General features: G+C 31.4%; 1 protein-coding gene across 1 annotated transcript in view; it reads right to left on the bottom strand.

The window, feature by feature from the left end:
* The window catches only part of LOC143055705 (cholecystokinin receptor type A-like), a 54409-nt gene that overhangs the window by 34221 nt on the left and 366 nt on the right, over positions 1-19822 (bottom strand). The gene's annotated exons all lie outside the window — the stretch shown is intronic.

The following is a 19822-nucleotide window of genomic DNA, read 5'->3' as shown; positions in this document are numbered from 1 at the left end:
CCGCTGATCACGATTTGACACATCATTTCGAAATTAGTAGGGCAACAAAGTGCCGATCAGGATAATTTTGACGTTACACAAATGGCTGAAACACGATTATACGATGCTCTGGAAAAATATATATAAACATATTAACAAGTCAATTGCTCATTATTTTATGGACCTCACTAGCGAGGGATTTTTCTACAGAAATTTAATCAAATCTATTTTAAACTTTCGTGGCTGTACTCCTTTTGGATAAAAATGCTCCATAATTTTGTTATTTACTTAGCCTTTAAATTTGCCTTTAAAACACATGCTCGGTATCGATCTTTAATGCTGATGATATTGCAGATAAACATTTTAATATTTTAAACCATTTGGCACATTAAAGATTTCCCAATCTCTATAATTGAATGTTCTTTTTTGCCCAGTTTCTTTTTTAAATTTTTGTACTCATGATCTTCAACTGTACTAGATATACTTCCAAATATTTTGATATAAGTGCCACTGATTAATCTTCTGCAGACTAACAGAATTATATGTCTGGTATCTTTGATGAGTTTTATAGCCATTTACAAATGTAAAACGTCATTATGTCACTAGCACACTGTAAAACGATTTTAACTTACCGACTATCTTAACAAGTGTAATTTAGAACGGTGGTCTATCAACATGACCAAGTCCTTAATATAAAGAACTTACTTTTTTTATTTATACAAAAATAAATGCCAACAATAACAACTTCTTAGCTTTTATGTGTTTTCTGTATTAATTACAATAATTCAGCACCAATTAATTGTTTATATATAATCAAATGTTGTTATCAAAACATTGTACGATTGCAAGCAATTGACCATCACATTTGTATGTGGTTTTTATCTATATAAAACATTTTTACTGCAGAGTATTCAATTCAATATTAACAGCTTCAGCGGGCTCCAATGCAACATACGTACTAGTTCAGTAAAACTGGACGTCCAAAACTAAGGAATTAACTAAAACTAAAAATATACAAGACTGACAATTGTCAGAGCTAGACTCCTGACTTTGTAAGCGTAAGTGATTATAAATGTAAAAAGGTGTATCAACCATCCATATTTAAAACTTATATTGTCAGCTACTCTTTTCAAATATATAAAATCTGGGGGTTTTAAAAGCATTATCGTTTGCACACACTACTCTAAAATAATGTCTTATTATAAGGTTGGCGGATATTAGTGTTCTTAAATTTGGGTTATGTTTATTCACTATGAGTCTCTCTACGGAATGAAAGCATATGACAGTATAAAATAATTCGTCTTACAGCCAACAAAAGATCAGCATGAACATATGCTGTAAATACTACGTCCATAATAAAAAAAATTGTTTCCTTTGTTGTTATTGTTTACAAATATGTGCTAGATATTTTGACATTATGCATACTAAACAGATAGTATATAATTTCCTCATTTAATTTTGTTAAAAATCATTACCTCTGTCCAAATGTGGTCTTTATTTTCTTGATCAATCGGATCAAACTGTATTTATTTTAACACCCAATATTCACATTTACAGACAAAACAATGTCTTTAATAGTTATCAAAGGTACCAGGATTATAATTTAGTACGCCAGACGCGCGTTTCGTCTTCATAAGACTCATCAGTGACGCTCATATCAAAATATTTATAAAGCCAAACAAGTACAAAGTTGAAGAGCATTGAGGATCCAAAATTTAAGACTGTAACCTTAGTCAAATGCTAAAGCGCTCTGACAGCTGAACAGGATCTATAGAAAATTGACACAGGAATATAGAAGGATAACTTAGAAGTGAATGATTCACAATTTCGATATTAGAATCATCATTATTCATGAATTCTATGATAAGTTATCAAATTTGCATAATATTGGTTCTAAATCAGTTGCTTTATTGATATTCTATGTCTTTTAAACGTTGTTTATTGCTAACTCTGACTGTTATGTATTTGAAAATAGATATTGTAATTCATGAAATACCGCTTGTTATCTGTCCGATAACTTTTAATATGGAACTGAATTGTTTAATTGAAAAAAATGCTACTTAGAAAAAAATCATGTCTATGACAATAACAATCAAAACCAAAGTGTAAACAAAGACTCACAAAAGCAAAGGACATTTACATCAACAGTTATAAATAATAATTAAGAAACAACACGAACTCCACTAAAAACCGGGAGTGAAATCAGGTGCTGCGGAAGGGTAAACATTTCCTGCACCGTATACGGCACCCGTCGTGTTATATCATGAATGTATTAATGTGAAAATGTGATTCAATTGAAAAAAAAAGTGGGTCATGCCACGAAGAATAAAAAGTAACCCTGAAGTGAAAACAATTTTTTTCTACTTTCTGTTTGCTGTTTTTACTAGGCCGCACCACTTCCAGTAAAAATGATATCCTTCCACTTTCGTGGTTTGATATCCCCAAAAAGATTCAAGATTTGTTTTTAAATCTAGATATATATGTTTCAATTCAGCAAAAACCTATAATCAAACAGAAAAAAATGAGTCCAGAAAAACATTCAGAAAAAAATGGACTATTTTGTTTCCCTCCATGTTTTGACATGCACCGGCAACTGGAGTTGTAATACAATATCGATACCTTAAATTTAATAAATGTAATACAGTTAGATCTATGAAATGATAAATTGGTCGGTTTCCTAATAAAAATCGTCGGTTTCCTAATTCATATTGATAAAGATTCCCCCAAAATCAGTTATTGAATCCTGCAAAATATCAGAAACATATTTGTTCAATTCTTGCTTGCATATTTTTTCGATGTCCGCTTTTTCCTCACGATTTTGAATATAGCTAGCGCAAGAATACTATGAAAAATTCTAAAAGAACACTTACTGTATTAATTTATATCGAACCTCTCTATAGTCCAATAACCTTTTTCAACAAGAGCCAATGCAAACAAAAAACAATGTCTACAAACAATAATTAGAATCGAGGATGGGATAATAAGAGGCACTTGACGTATTCTATCGTCATCATCAGCTGTTGTTCTAATACATATTAACGCAAGTGGTGTATCAATTATGCAATTTACAGATTCACAAAAACAGGAATGAACTATTTATTACATTGTGGATCAGGAAAAAAAATGTTATCGTAATGACACTTATTATATATAATTTTCATCACGTCTTTTAACGACCTACAATATATCAGTTCTCACATTTCACGGAGTTTTATTTGATTTAGCGATGTGCATGTCCGCAACAATGCACAATTATAATCAATTATATTGATAACATTTTCAAGCTGTTTTAACGTGTGTTTCATGTCTGATTAGTGACAAATGCTTCAGTTCGATGTACACAATCTGAACTGTAATACTTTAATGTGACTCTGTCTGTTTGTCTCTCTTTCTTTCGCTCACTCTCTCAAGAAATGTTTCAGTGAAAATCAATCAGACAAAATAGCACAATCATTACAATAGTACACACTTATGCTTCAATAAAAACAAGTAATTGTAAGTCTTGTTCTATGAATTTGTATTCGTATCCTGCTCTTACAAAAGTCGAGACCATTATTCATTTAAATCATATGCCCTCGTCCCAAATTTTGTTTAACGTCTTTTATCAGGACGTTTGGGTCACATAGACTTGTAACACAGTACATATGTTCACTATGATTTGAACTTCAAAAAACAATATTTGCCAAAATAAAGATTATGGAAAGTTAACTTTACTTTACTATGCTAAGTCCATATTTTATGCTCATTCAATTCTTATTTCGATTTCGCCTCAAATACTTTATACATTTAGGAAAGTGATAAAATAAAAGTAAAGATAACACTTTCAAAATACAAAGTCATCTTGAAGAAATAAACTTATTGTAGACGCTATTATAACAGATTAACCTTAGAGAAAGTATGATATACATACATGCTAGTTAACAGACTTGCAACCACATCGCGAAATAACACCAAAAATAAAATATTCAATTTTTAAATATCGTTATAATAATAACATATCAAAAAAATATATATCGCAATATTGAATCGAAGCTTACCATGGTTCAAGTTTCAGTAGAACGTTTTGCTCTATGCTCTTCAACGTTATTTTACATTTGATCGTCAAAGTGTTAGATAAGAGTTCACATGATGAGTCTCGTGAAATCTGGTGTACTCAAATATATCTCTCGTAACGTTGATGATTTTTTACAACGCATGAGTGTATGCCTCCGTTGATGTGTTTTTGTACAGAGTTTTTTTCTGTTGTCTAAATCATTAAAATCATTAGAAACATTTATGATATATATATCCCAATAACTAAATATTACTAGACAGAAACAGCACAGCTTTTTTGAATTTTTGGTAGTCGATGCTCTTCAAATTTGTTATCAGTTTTGATACGAATGTCATTGATTTATATGTTTCTGTAGACGAAAAAAAAGTTATTCGTACTAATTGTAATGCCTAGTATTTTTGATGAGTTTTATACCCATTTAACATGCCATTTATATTAACATTAATATTGAGGACGTTCCTTCAAAAAGGCAACAAAAAGTACTAATTTGCATAATATACTGAAGCTTCGTGTCATTATTCGAACTAAAGCATTTCGTTATATTTATACTTAAACTTAATTGAGATGGTACTTTAAACATTAAAACATCAAGATGCAATCCAACGTTACCGATAAAATCCGTATATCCGAGATTTGTTTCTCTCTTTTAAATCAAAAGAAATATAATTTCAAATGTAAGCAAAGTGAAAAAGAATTAAATGAAAAGATTTTCAAACTGTGAGTAAATTCAAATTTAGAACAATGATATAAGTTTATCTCAATTGATTATTTAATGGAGGACGAGACATTGATGGTCGATAATTTAAACCCTACAATTAAAGCAGATAACTTTGATGGTCTTATCTTCGTGTAAGTTATAATGCAAATACGTTCATTTATTTTTTTTGTCGTCATTTAGCATTATCAGGAGTTTCAATACCCACATACGGTAAATCAAGTCCATTCTTAATAATTTCAATTTACATTTAAATATAATAACTATGAGCAAAATTTAAAATATTACATACATCTCATTCCTGTAACATTCGGCTTGAGTTTAAGATTAACATCTAATCCGGATGATTTGATATAAAACTAAATCTGTCGATGCATCAATACAAATTTCATATTGAGATATTTAATCTACTGTTATAATACACATTTTTATATATGTTCAACATGAATTTCAATACAAGGGACATTTCTATTAATTACTGAAATGAATTGGTGATTTTAAAAGAAGGCAAAAAATATAATGTCTATATTCTATAAAAATTCTAGCTTATTTTTCCCGTGCTGTTATTATTGTCAAATATCATTATGTGCTAAAATCGTGAATATCGTGCATTCTAAACAGGCAATATTTCACCTTCCTATCAGCGTTCTGTGAAAATTCTTTCAGATAAAATCTTGTATACAAGTACATCAATTATTTGTCTGTTGTTTGTTTTCAATGATGACCAAGAACTCTTTTCCATAAATTCATCTTTTGTCACGACTGAAAAAAATCTATAGACTGAGGTAAATTTCTTTTAAATCAAAGATTCATTAATTATAACAGTGAAACTGTTTCCCAGATTGTTATACAAGGAACCAGCGAAGAACATGAAATGATTCTGTAGAGCTTCAACGGGAAAATACAACGACATGCTCCAAATTTTATGGTAACACTGATAAACAACTCATAAACTGTAATGAAATAGGTATGATAAGGTATCGTTTTGGATCCCTTCAATTTAAAAAAACCAGTACGTCAATTTCACCACATTCAAAAATTCATAGTGACATTTTTGTGCTTACTTTTCCAGATATTATTAATATGTTGAGTTACCAATAAGATTAACAGTGTTTCCAAATCAAAATATTTTTTTTATTTGAGATGCCACGAAATAGCTCTTACAAAAACCCCTTCCTAAAAAGAAATGTACCTTCTTAATTTTGGTATAACATATATTGCGAGGATAATGCATTTGTCTATATGCCATTTTGTTTGTCTTTGTTATCATAACTATTTGTTTTTATTGGGATCAAGATTATAACACAATGTTGACTGTTGTATTCGAATTTTATTTTTTACATCTTTACCTATTCTTCAAAAGTAAGAAGATGTAGTATTACTACCAATTAGACAACTTTCCACAAGAGACTTACACACAGAAATTAACAACTATAGATCACCGTATGACCTTCAACAATAAACAAGCCCATGCCGCTATTAAAGGCCCCGAAATAACAAACGTGAAACAATTAAAAAGAAATAATAATAATCGGCCTAAAAATGTCTGTTTGTCTTCTTTATATAAAGGCTATAGAGGTATTTTATTCAGCTGTTATACTCTATGGGAGTTTCAGTTAGCTTGAGGATGTACTTAGGTGAGGTTTTGGAATTTGTGTCAAATGTTAGGACTCCTTGGTTTTTTTTCCATACAATACAATGTAAAATATTTTACCCCATAACACCCATTTATTTTTTCATACAAGACATAATAGCTCATGAAAGGTCATTTACCAAAATTTCAGAAGATTCTTTCTTTTGTTTTTAGAACTAATAATACCAATGCAAATATAAGGTAAACGTCTGAGTCAGCCTTTTCCAGACATATTTTAAATCTCAACTATCTCGAAAAGGAGGTCCATGACCTATCAATATTTTAGCTAATTTTTATCCTTAATTGATGCTCTACCAGTTTATAGTATTAATTTTAACTTCTTAATTTATCAATTTTCACCTAACCTCACCTAAGTACATCCTTAAAACATGTTTTATTCACCATTATCTACATGAAAAATACCTGCACCAAGTCAGGAATATGATAAATGTTTTAGATCTGTTTGATAAATTTGTGCTTTTGCCATTTAAAAAGAGACTTGCCATTTTGAAATTCATCGGAGTTCGATGTTTTTTTTATTTTACTTTTTGCATGTCACTTCTTAGTACTCAACTATGATGAATGGACTTTTGCAATGAACTAACATAACTAGGTATATTGTTTGTGACGGTTAATGCATGATTTATATACTTCGTGATTGTCAGGATTATTAAATTAAGCAGAACTTTATTTCAATCTGTCTACATTTGCTCTTTAGGATGAAAAGAAATCCCTTGTTTATTTGTATTACGCAATAGTGACTGGTTTCAGTCGATTAACATTCAATATGCCATTTGTATAGCCTGTCTCTTGGTAAATCATTTAGACATCTCTTCCCAATTATCTACTTATAAAATAAAAAGTTATAACGCGAATGTTCGTTGAAAGCGAATTGTCAAAATCCGTACGTCAAACAATCTGTTTTATTGTTGATAAAGTAAGCAAATGTTCTCCAGGGAATCTATATTCAATATTTCCCTATTATCATAGAGTAACCGATTACTTTAAATGTCTAAGTTATCAATATATAGAGCAGTTTTCAAAAGATGTTTTGAAAAGAAGAAAACACTGTCAATAACTAAGTTGGCGAAAAGTATTTCAGACTACCATGATTGATTGCTTGTTGGGGTTTTATGCCACTTTCAGCACTCACGAGTAAATAATGACAATCACTTTTTCTAGATGAATGAAGTCGGATCAACCAGAGAAAACCACAGAACGTCAAAATATGTTCCAAAATTACAACTTGTTAGATTCCTTTGTGGTTTCGTTCGTTTTACTTGCAGAACTATTTGCATGTCGTAATTTTTATATCTATCATTGGGATCTTCCACATCCATTTCAAGTTTATTTCTGTTACATATTGTTTATTTTATCTTATCTTAATTTTGTAGATTAGAAGATTTTAGCCGTCAAATTTACGACAATTAGATATGATAAAATAATCATTAAATTGATTGTTTTTAACATATGCCACATACATTTGAAAGCGTCGACTATTTTTTTAAAATAAAGTTCGTGTGTCTTAACATGCTTAAGTCAAGTATAGATTTGTGTTTTATTTCTTCTGTAAGTAAAATTCCCAGAAAATACTCAAACCGACATAGTAAGATAACGTAGTGAGACATTGATTTTTTAATTCAGTTTCATTTAATAAACTTATAAATGCAGAAAGATTAAAAATGCATGCCAAAACTTGTTGGGAAAATCCTGCTTAGTCTTAGGCTTAGAGGTCATACGTGTGTATGACAAAAGGAATAAAAAGTGCTGTTTTCTGCAAGTCTTAACATGGCAAATAGCTAGATCAACTGTGACGAAAGTCACAAGATTTTGCTTAAATGCACATAGCCTCTTCGATATAACCGTTGTTTATGAAGACAATGAAAACACAATTAATTCAAATGAAAAAAGTAGTATATTTTGGAAAGTTAAACTTAGTAACACATAAAATGTGATATAAAAGCTATAGATGAAACGCTTATATTTTTTATGTCCTTTCACAAAATATTTAGAAGGGAAACAAACTAAATGCATTAGCAAGCATTAGTGCATGTTGAGCAACACATATAAATAAAGCTCTGCTTTCTGGGTATTAACGAACAAACGCATCTTCTTAATTTTTTCTTCTTTATACTATCTCAACTGCACTTTCTTTAATGATTATGAATAACGCTACAAAATATTCGTACTGTGTTTTGTATTTTATTTTAGAATTATAATGTTTACTTTTAGGATTATTGATATTAAAATGTCAGAACCATATGCTTTAAACATGCATTTAAATTCAAAAACATGCTGTGTAAACAGCTCTTTAAATTGATAAAACTATAAAGACATTAACAATAAAATTCTTTCACCATCTATGTTTATTATATTTGGTTACTTCCTTCAATAAATTAACTCATCATAAATACCAGCAATACTGATACTATTTACTAATGCACCAAATAGCATTGATAGGCGATAACAGACACAGACACTTGAACATGTGGAGAAACAAGATAAATGACTGACATTTCACTATAGAATGAATGACCACTAGTTAAATATCAAGTTTATGATGACCTCTCATTTATTTTCAATTTACTAATGCTTTCTTCAATTTTTCAATTTCTTCATCTTTTTCTACAACATTTTAAATCTGCTCATTGCTTTCTACAAAAAATTACGCATAAACCCTGCAATAGTTGCAATTTGCTGATGTCATAACAACGTTTTAAAGTCATATTAAACGAGTGACTGGTAAAGTATAATGTTTATTCAATTTTTGAACCAATGCAGGTATATATCATAAACTTTGTCATCTGTGCACGACTTTATAAAATATAGCAGCCACCTAGTTGTCGTGTTTTGAAGCCGTAGTTTATCGATTGTCACCTTATAGTTAACAATCAACAAAGACGCATGGATATTGAGCATGTCTAAAACATATACACTCAGATAATAGTTTATTTCAATGACAGATCAATGCGTATTGCGATCCCGAAGCGTCACCCTACGGTTACTTACATACGTAAAATATGCCGGCAAATTGCTTCTTAGAAGCAAGGAATTTAAAATAAGTAAACTTCTTCTAAACGTGGACAAATTAAAGAATTTTCTTCAAAAAAAAGTATATGTACATACGTTTTATAATGAAAACTATCCATTTAGTTATAAAAAACGTATGCATATTTTTTTTCAAATCGAGGTTTCATTTTTTTGATATATTGAGGGGTATTGTTTCTGGACCAGTTATGTCGCATTTGTAAAGGGTAGACATGGCTATTTCAAGGAAATTCCTTGTTCATACCGTGGTTATCAATTATCAGGAAACTAAAAGGATTTATTTAGAAAGTGTTCATTTGGTGCTGTTTCAGGTGAGGGTAAAAAAAAATATCTTTTAGGCAAACATTTATAGTTATTATTGATAAAGTCATTGGAAAATACACATTATCAATTTATCTATGGTTACAGATGATATTACTACTGATGAAAATAGGAAATCGGAGAAAGAAACAGAAATTTGAATTAGTACCCACTTAGCAATTAATTGGAAATAATATTACCGGTAAATATTTATATAAGTCATCATTCAAATGCCGTTCAGTCTTATATAAAAGGGGTCTAAATTTATCATCGTTAAGAGTAAAACATGTAAATAATATATGCATTGAACTTAAATGTAACTCCATAAATGGGTCCTGGACCCCTATCCCTTTAAATACGCTTCTGTAATTTACAGTGATATATTGAATAATTTACATATGGGGAATCTTTCTTTCTTGAGTCATTATAAACGAGATAACAAACATTCGAAACAACTCGGTACTTTAGTACTGATATGATTTAGGGACGACATCAAAAGGTCCCTCTTTTTTCGTTCCTCTTCAATGAAGGATAAAATACTTAATTCACTGACCCCCCCTCTTAACTTAATTTGGGAAAAATTGATTGACCCATATGGATATATGTACAAAATCAATGTCGGATAACCAAATCTTGCTGCAATTCAACCCTCCCCCTCACCCCCATTTGAATTAAGTTTTTTTTTATCTTACATTGATCTTTTGAAGTCGTCCCTTATAATAATTCTTTCGACAATGTTCTGTTGGTGAACTCAGAAATGATCAAGAATCAAAGTAATTAAAGCATTTGCAATGCTCTAAAGGTTGTCTGACCTAAAAAGTAGTTGGCTCTTGGTTCCTGATAAGTAATCGCTTCTGATTTACTAATTTGATAAGACATTATTTTAATTCATTAATCTGAATAGTTTAGTACTAACAGGTTTCTTATACAACCTTCAGTTTTGTAGCTTTTGAAGTTTTACATGCATATATGTAAATTGAGAATGGAAATAGGGAATGTGTCAAAGATACAACAATCCGACCAAAGAGCAGAAAACAGCTGAATACCACCAACAATTCATGTGTATAAGAAGTAAAAGATTACAGAATAACTCAATATTTTAAAAACTTTCGATACCAACATGAACCTCAAACCATCTCAACAAAACGTCTGATGTAATTAAAATGTTAAGCGGGATCAAAAATATCGAAGCTAACAGAGAAGGTTTATATACATAATTATTGAATTTTTCGTCGTTTAGATACCGTCAATTTTTATATAACTGTTAAACTATATCAAAATATCTTATCAAATGTTGTATTGGCAGGCACGATATCTCCAGAAAAAATTGACATAGCATTCGTATTTGACAGAAATCCGTTCCTTTGATTGGCATACATTGCAAGACATGCCAAAATTATGTTTTATTTCCCAATAAAATGCGACTTTCATGATTGCACGTGCTGTCGATGAGAACGTCACAAAAATGCATACAAAAAACAAACGACAAGCCTGACATAATACGTTATGTCAGGGTTATAGCATCAAAATGAATTGAGAGGCATTTAATGTTTTCTTTTCTCTATTTTATAGGGGTTGTAAACTATGTGAGCTATAGACGAAGTGCATATCTTTGGAATATCTGTATATTTTCACAAGAGATACAAAATTAGTGCCATATTACACAATAACTTTCTTTTGATGCGGTACATATGCTGTTTTATTTATTTAAAAAAAATATAATCACTGAGGCAGACGGCCGAAGTGATAGTCAGTTTTTCAAAAATTAAGTTAACCATTTATTAACCGTGACAAAAGACGGTAATTGTTTAATATCGCCTTCATTTTATTCTATATTGCGAGAGAACACAATGTCTACCAAAACTTATTTTACATCAAACATTTTACCACAACGTTACATGGAAAAGCGTATGACGATTATTTAAATCGGTGAATATTATTTTTCACAATGTGGATATGGTTATTTTACAATAAAAATCCAATTCGTATATACTAAATTAATACCATAGGCGGATCCAGGGGGGGGGGGGGTGGGGTGGCTGGGGGCCCAGGCCCCCCTTTCGTGGGAAAAATTTGTTTGATTATATTGGGAATCATTGAAGCATGACTGGAGCCCCCCCCCCTTAGGTCAGTCAGCGGGCCCCTCCTTAGGAAAAGTTCTGGATCCGCCACTGAATACCAATATTGAATAACAAGCATTAGTGCATGTTTGACACCTCATATAGCTTTGCCTTCTGTTACCTTAGATGTATTTGGCAAAACTTTTAGGAATTTTTGGTCGTCAATGCTCTTCAACTTCGTACTATTTTTGATTCGAGCGTCACTGATGAGTCTTTTGTAGACGAAACACGCGTCTAGCGTAGATATATATATTTTATCCTGGTATCTATGATAAGTTTATTTATTAACGAACAAACGTATCTTTTTAATTGTTTCGACTTTACATTATCTGAAATGACTTCCTTTAATGATTGTATATATAACACTACAATAATATCGTCCACTGTTTATATTCTAATTTTAGGTTTATAATGTTTATGTTTATGCAATATCGGTATGAAATATGAGAAACATGCTTTAAACATGCATCTTTAGATTTAAAACATGCTGTGTAAATATACAAAGTTACAAAAAAAAATATATTATCTATGTTTATTTATTGTTCAACTTCCTTACCTAAATAAACTCATCATAAATATCAGGAATACATTTATTATACTTTTTACAAATGCACCTATCATTGATCTTCAGAATACCATCAATTGTTTCATTGGTTCATGAACCTTACAATATCTTCAATTTGTCATTGATTTCTGCAATATGTTCAAATCACTCATGAACTCTGCAAATCTAATGTCTACCTTAATGACTTTTTAATTGTTTTTGTGGATATTGTTTCGGGATCAGTGATGTCGCAACCGTAAATTGTAAATCACAAACGTGGGGAAACAAGAAACAAAGAAAATCATTGATATGAATTCTACAATATTTTCAATTTGCTTATTGCTTTCTATAATATTTTCAATCTGCTCATTGCTTTCTAAAAAAAAGTCTCATAAACTCTGCAATATTTTCAATTTGCTGATACCAAAACATCACCTTATTTACTTTTTGATATATTGTTTCGGAACCAGTCTTAGACATGGCTATTGCAAGGCAATTCCTTGTTGATACAATTGTTACATGTATCAATTAGCAAACGATATGGATGTATTCAAGAAATGATCATTTGTCGCTACTTCAGGTGAGGATCAAGACAAATATCTTGTAGGCAAACTTTTACATTAAAAATAGTTATAAAGGTATAATCATTAGACTTTAGAAATCATCAGTCTATCTATTGGTACAGATTATTTGCATGAGATTATAACTGGTAAAACAGGAAATATGAGGACATAAAGATCAATGTAAACATAGTAATTACTTGCAAATAATGTTAACTGTAGATACCTATAGAAGTAATCATTCAAATGCGGGTTCGCTCTTGTGGTGGTCAATAAGACTCTGTAAGGAATCGAACATATAAACAAGATACAAGCATGTCTCAACCTAAATGTAGCTCCATAAGGGGGCATGGAACCCTGTCCTTTAAGTCCACTTCTGTTTATTCTTTTTACTTTTAAGTTCATCTCCTAACATTGTCAAGTTGAACCCTTTCTCCCTTTTTTTAAAAGTGTGAACGATATTTGAATGATGACTTATATAAACATCTACATATAACATTATTTCCTATGCATTGCTAAGTTGACCATTTCTTTCTATTCCAAAACTTTCTGTTTACCAGTTATAATCATAGGCAACTAGGCAATGTGTTGTAGTTGAACATATTAAAAAGATATGCCTTAACCTAAATGTAGCTTCATAAGGGGCCTGTGACCATGTCTTCTGTATTTAAGATTGATATATCAATAATTTTGTAAAACGAAAATCTTTCTCTCTTGTCTCATAATATACGAGATTGCAAACATTCTAAACACCTCGGGGCTTTAGTACCAATATGATTTAAAACAAAACAAGGAGTAAACAGGTGTTATACATGTACCACCAAGTACGTCACATCCGGTAGAATACGAAAAACGGTCGAAAAATATTCCCTTGGTGTTGACAGTGGTAGGAAATCAATCCTACATTTCATTGCAGTTAATTTTCTGAGTCATAAACATATATCTTTGGAGTTTCAAGGCATATTTTTTTTTTATGTTTCTATAGAATATTTTGTACATAAGCTACATGGTTACTAAAGCTTGTACACAGGAAATGAAGGATGAAAATTTGACTGGTTTCCAGTGAAAGTTATAATAGTATATATACAATGAAATGCTATGAAAAATTTTGTCTGTAGTTATGGACATTATTACTCATTACTTGATTACTCAAGTAATTCTATATTTGTAACAAAGATAAATTCTGCACAAATTTTTGAAAAGTGCCAATTAAGCAAAGACTAACAGGGGCAAACAATAGTAGTATCACACCCAACGTATGAAATATATACCTATTCCTCCGTTTTTTGATTAATTTTCAATTTAAAGAAAAAGTTTCCTCCCATTAAAATTGCTATTTGTTATTTTCTCAATTATTTGTCAAGTAAAATATGTTAAGTCATTTACATTTGAAAAGTAAACAGAATGACCATCAATCCTTATGCAAATGATAGCAAAATAACATAAAGTTCATTCAGGAAGATTTAACTGAAATAAATCAATTATTAGAATACCATAGTATACAAAGTATTAATTGAAACTAAATGTTTCATTTCAGTATGATCAGTTTGCTCCTCATTTAATGAAGTTCGACTGAAGATGAGGGTGCCAACCTTTTCCCGATACTGGTAGACAGTGGTGTTCTCCTGGAAATACTGTGATTTATCACAGCGGAGTAGGACATTTTCATAGTCATAGCCAGTCACTACATGAGTAGTGTCAGTCCATTTGGGCCGTAAACTGCCCAGGTGGATGTTCAGGGTAAGGTAATATTTGAGTTCTGTAGGTAAGTAAAACGAAAGAGAATGAATAAGAGCGGATGAGTGAATAGAGAGAGGATGCGTGAATGGAGTGTATGGAAGATGGGTGGGAGAGTAGATGAGTGAATGGAGAGTGTATGGAAGATGGATGAGAGAGTGGATGGAATAGTGGATGAGTGAATTGAGAATGGAGAATGGATGGGAGGTGGATTGGAGAGAGGATGAGTGAATTGAGAATGGAGAATGGATGGGAGGTGGATTGGAGAGAGGATGAGTGAATGAAGCGTGGTTCGGAAATTGAATGAGAAAGGATGATAGAACGAGAAAGGACAAGTGAATGTGAAAAGACGAATGAGAAAGGACGAGTGAATGAGAAAGGATGAATGAGAGAAGGTGACTGAATGAAAGAGGGTGAGTGAATTAGTTGATGGCTGAATGAGACTAGGTAAGTGAATGAGTGAGAATGAGAGAAGATGAGTGGATGAGAGAAGATAAATGAATGGAAGAGGTTGAATGGGATTGGATTCGTTGATGAATGAATGAGAATTAATGAGTACATGGGACTGTATGGGTGAATTTGAGACTTGATGGCTGAGAGAGACTGGATGGGTACATGAGAAACTTTATAAATGAGAGAAGAAAGGAGTGGGTGAATAATTAAAAACGTAAGATTTGCTGAGAAATGTGATATGGTTTTGCATGAGTGTTATGACTTGTAATTGTTCATTAGATATAGCTAGTTACAGCTTTGGTACTAACTGCTATTGAATTAAAGTCATTATTCGGAAATACAGAACGAATACAATCCTTATACAGATCAGGCATAAAATAATAAAGTTGACAAATTGAGTTTAAGATAATTATGTTGACAACTATAATCTTTTTTTGCAATATAAACTGTTGAAACAAATAAAAAAGGTATTTCAAATATGAAATCTTTTATCCTTAAGCCCAGAGACTTACTTCTATTGATTTGAGGATATTGAACAATAGATAATATTAAAAATCACATATCTTTGGAAATTCTGTTCTCCAAGAGAGACAAAATATATGCAACACAATGCATGATTGGTGCCATATGTATAGAAATAGTATTGCTTTCTCTATATAAGTATATAAATGAACAGACGCATCTTCTAAATTGGTCTTCTTTTAATGATCTTAATTGCTCTTGCTTTAATGGGAAGCTGTATAGACAATACTAAATAAATGGTGAATCTAATGAAGTAGCAATGGGTTTTACTGCAATCAAGAAACATATTGAATCGAGGCAACATAAATAAAAACGACAATTATTCACGACAAAAGGCAGTTAATATAATTTGTGTAATTTTGTTGGTTGTTAAACAAATATTACATCTAGAATACAAAATAACAAATATAATACTCATTCTAGCAGAAAAAAAGATAAAATGTCGATAGAACAAGATAACGATGTGTTTTAATGAGAAGTGGTTATATAGTTCTTATTGATTGTACTGTCGTTTGTTGGAAAATAAATAAGACAAGTGAACACGTTTACGCTTTAGTTTTGTGAATTAGAATACAAAAAAAAAAAAATATTAACTGTTAATTTTGTAGTACTATATTTTGTACTATATGCACTTTTATAAGTATATCCTTTATGAACAATAAATTTCTGAATTAATAACATATATACATGTATAGCAAAATAATTATCGGTTATCCCTGGGACTAATATATGTTGGTCTTAGTTTATCTTGGTAAACGCATTTTTGTAAATATTAGCATATCATGCAACTTGTTGCTCAATATCAATAATACTTTATTGGGATAAACTACATGAAACCCAATGATTTAAACAGTAGCTGTTTCGTTGTGATAAGAGTTGATGTAAATTACAGTCCTGTAGTTAGCGAGTGCGATAATACCGTAGACGATAGTAAATTTCCAGCTTATCATTTTCAACCAGATAATTACGTAAAATAGATGTTTTTTTAATTAAACATGGTTGTTTTAATGTTTCGGAAGAAAAACACATTTCATACTGGATATCGCAATGTCTAAATGAAAATATCATGTAGTCTTAATATTTTGAGGTAATTTTAAAATAAATTGTAAAATACCAGTTTTTATTGGGTTCTGACATTTAAGCATCGACATCGAACTCCCTTTATCGATAATTGAATCCTTGTTTGTTATGGTAAATTTGAGCAAAAAGCTATTAAATACTAGACAATACAAACATCATGAGCAGCAGATGTAAGGTAAATATTATGAACTGTTCCAAAAAATCGAGAGGGATTTAATAATTCGATTATTTAAAAGTATTAAATCACCCACGTTGTGTACTGTTGTCCTTACACTAGAATAGAACAGATTAGTAACAGTTGCATAAGTATGTAGATTGGGAATTACATAATAGAGATCAAATAGGGAAACAATGTAAAGGATAGATTAAAACAGAGAAAAATGGGTTGCTAAAATATAAAGATAAGAGGTAAAAAGTTCAGACCCTCTTGCGTTGAGTTCATGAACGGCGGAAAATATGACATGATTGCTGTAATGTAATGCATTTAAATGAAGTATATATATATGATGTTGAAATTTATTATTTTGCCATTTCATGAAGAGAAATATGAATTAATTTTTATCGCTTAAATGTCCGATCTATTTGCTAAAATGTCTTCGACGAATGTCGATTTCATAGATTAATAAACTTTTGGTAAATTACAAAGGATTTTCTACCCAGTGAATAAATGACCTTAGCTGTATTTGGATAAACCTTTCAGAACTTTAGTCTTCAAATTATGCTCTTCAACTTCGTACGTTATTTGCCCATTTTAACTGTTTTTTGTTCGCTATCCACGAATAACTCTTTTGAGGAAGAAACGTGCGTTTGTCGTACACAAAATTTTAATCCTGGTATCTAAGATTATTAACAGGCTAAAAACTACCCATTGAATATTTTTTCATCCCAAATAAAAAAATATCCACAAAGAGTAGTCAAACAATTGATTACCCAGTACAAATAACACCCTTAAAAGGTGTGGTCAACATAAATTAAATGATTTATTGATTGATTGCGGTTGCTTAAGGTACCATGTACAGTGTCAAATATTTCTTGCATGTTCAGGATTAAAACAAATGAACAATACATATAATAAGTAGGTCATTTAATACAGGACTTCCGGGATGAAGGTCGGGGAAAAGTAGACTGACACTGAAAAAATATGGTTAATTGGATAGAGACAGGCCTTGCAACACGCCACCTTAATACCCCTCATAGTGTTGTTCTAAACGTGCAAAGAGCGTGGCACTATCTCTTCACGAAGCATCGGATTCAACGTCCCCATTCTGAATTGACGTTGCAACGTATTTGTACTTCGCGGACAACCAAACAGACGTCCCACTTTGACAAGGGGTTACACTGCCGGTTTGACGAAACTGCAGTGATCATATATCTCTTCCTTAGTCACCATTAAGGGGTTAGTTTAGTTTGAACATATTTATTTATAGTGGATTGAGAAACAAGTTATTGCAACTTATTTTTATCCTTTTCCACTTGGCGGAGCTGACGAGTGCTGCTTTGTAGCGGAATTATAGCCTACTCTTTTTCGAAATTTACGTGCAAGGGAAACACGGGTCAGCCATTTACCGTCCCCTTTCGTCGGACTATCATCGTTTCTTAAGACCGTACTTGCAAATGGTTTCAAGGGAGAGCCGAAAATTCAGTCCCTGAAAATTTCTCCCCGGAGAGTATCGAACCTTTGTGTTAGTAGTTTGACGTGCTAACCACTACAGTACGTCTCTCTCCTTTAGGGGTTAAAATAGATAAAGGCCGTACACCATTTTGAATGAAATAGTTTTAGATTGATTATCTTATAACTGTTTCTATCATTACAAAGTAAGTTTTTTTAAGATACAAAAACAATCTCAGATCTCCCAGGTCAAACTTCCAATTTAGTTGAATACAACTGAGATAAATAGAAAAATAAATAATTCTAACTGGCTGAAGTATAGATAATAAATACATTCTCCAGTATGATTAAGTGGTCACAGATAAAAAAAAAATGAGGTAGGCATTTTACTGTCTTAAGGGATCTCTTGATAAAATAAATCTCCAAAGATACTAAAACATTGAGATGGACACAAGTTTATATTATTAGGACAACTAATCTTAAAGCAGGAATAGTTCGTGTAACTACGTCATAGCAGTCAGTCTGTGTTTATTGAATGAGGAATCGTATAAACACTGAAGATACACGTACTTAGGTAAAAGACTGCTTAGAAAAAACCCACTATTTTATCTTGTTTTGATCTTTCATGGCTTGATATGGGTATTAATTTTGATCATTTTTAAGGGGCATTCTTTTACTTGCCTTGTAGTTGCTAATTTTAAGGTCATTTAGCCTCGTGTTGAAAGTCGTTTCACCAGCAAGCAGACTACATCTACTTATTTTAACTCATTTGTTTACTCACTACAATTAATGAATTTAAATTGTCCAGGATATTCTACTGACAGGGAAAATAAAAATCGGTTGTTGAAAACGATATTATTGGTTAATTGTTGTTCGCTTAACGTCCAGTGGCGAATATTCCATGCATAGTGGTAATATACTTTACGGTAATAAAATCATTAGCGAAGTAGGAGTAACAAAAAGAAAAGAAGTTGATGTGATAATATTACTGAAAGAATTATTCTTAAAAAGAATCAAGACCCCTAAAAATACATAATTATATATAGAAAAATACAGCTACTTGAACACGAACATAACACCATTGACAACAAATAAAAGAACAGTAGCACACTGCTATCCGTTAATCCTTATATGCCATGTGACTAACGGTAAAATTCTACAACAAACGCAGACAAGAGATCACTTACAATGCCAATTATTCATATAAATTCTTATTTCCAAGGGACATAACTCCAATAACAGCAGTTGGTTGTCGCTAATTATCGAATACTTCGACGATATTGCTGATATAAACCTCAGGGGCGGATCCAGGCATTTTAAAAAAGGGGGGTTCCAACTATATGTCCCAATTCAAATGCATTGATCGTCCAAAAAGGGGGTTCTAACCCCCCCCCCCCCCCCCGGAACCCCCTGGATCCGCCAATGAACCTAAGAAATGTATAGGTATGACCGTGCGTACATATCATTT

This window comes from Mytilus galloprovincialis, chromosome 12, assembly GCF_965363235.1.
Source record: "Mytilus galloprovincialis chromosome 12, xbMytGall1.hap1.1, whole genome shotgun sequence".
NCBI classification, from domain to species: Eukaryota; Metazoa; Mollusca; class Bivalvia; order Mytilida; family Mytilidae; genus Mytilus; species Mytilus galloprovincialis.
Note: the sequence above shows the minus strand (reverse complement) of the source record. Positions and strands in the feature narration are given on the sequence as shown.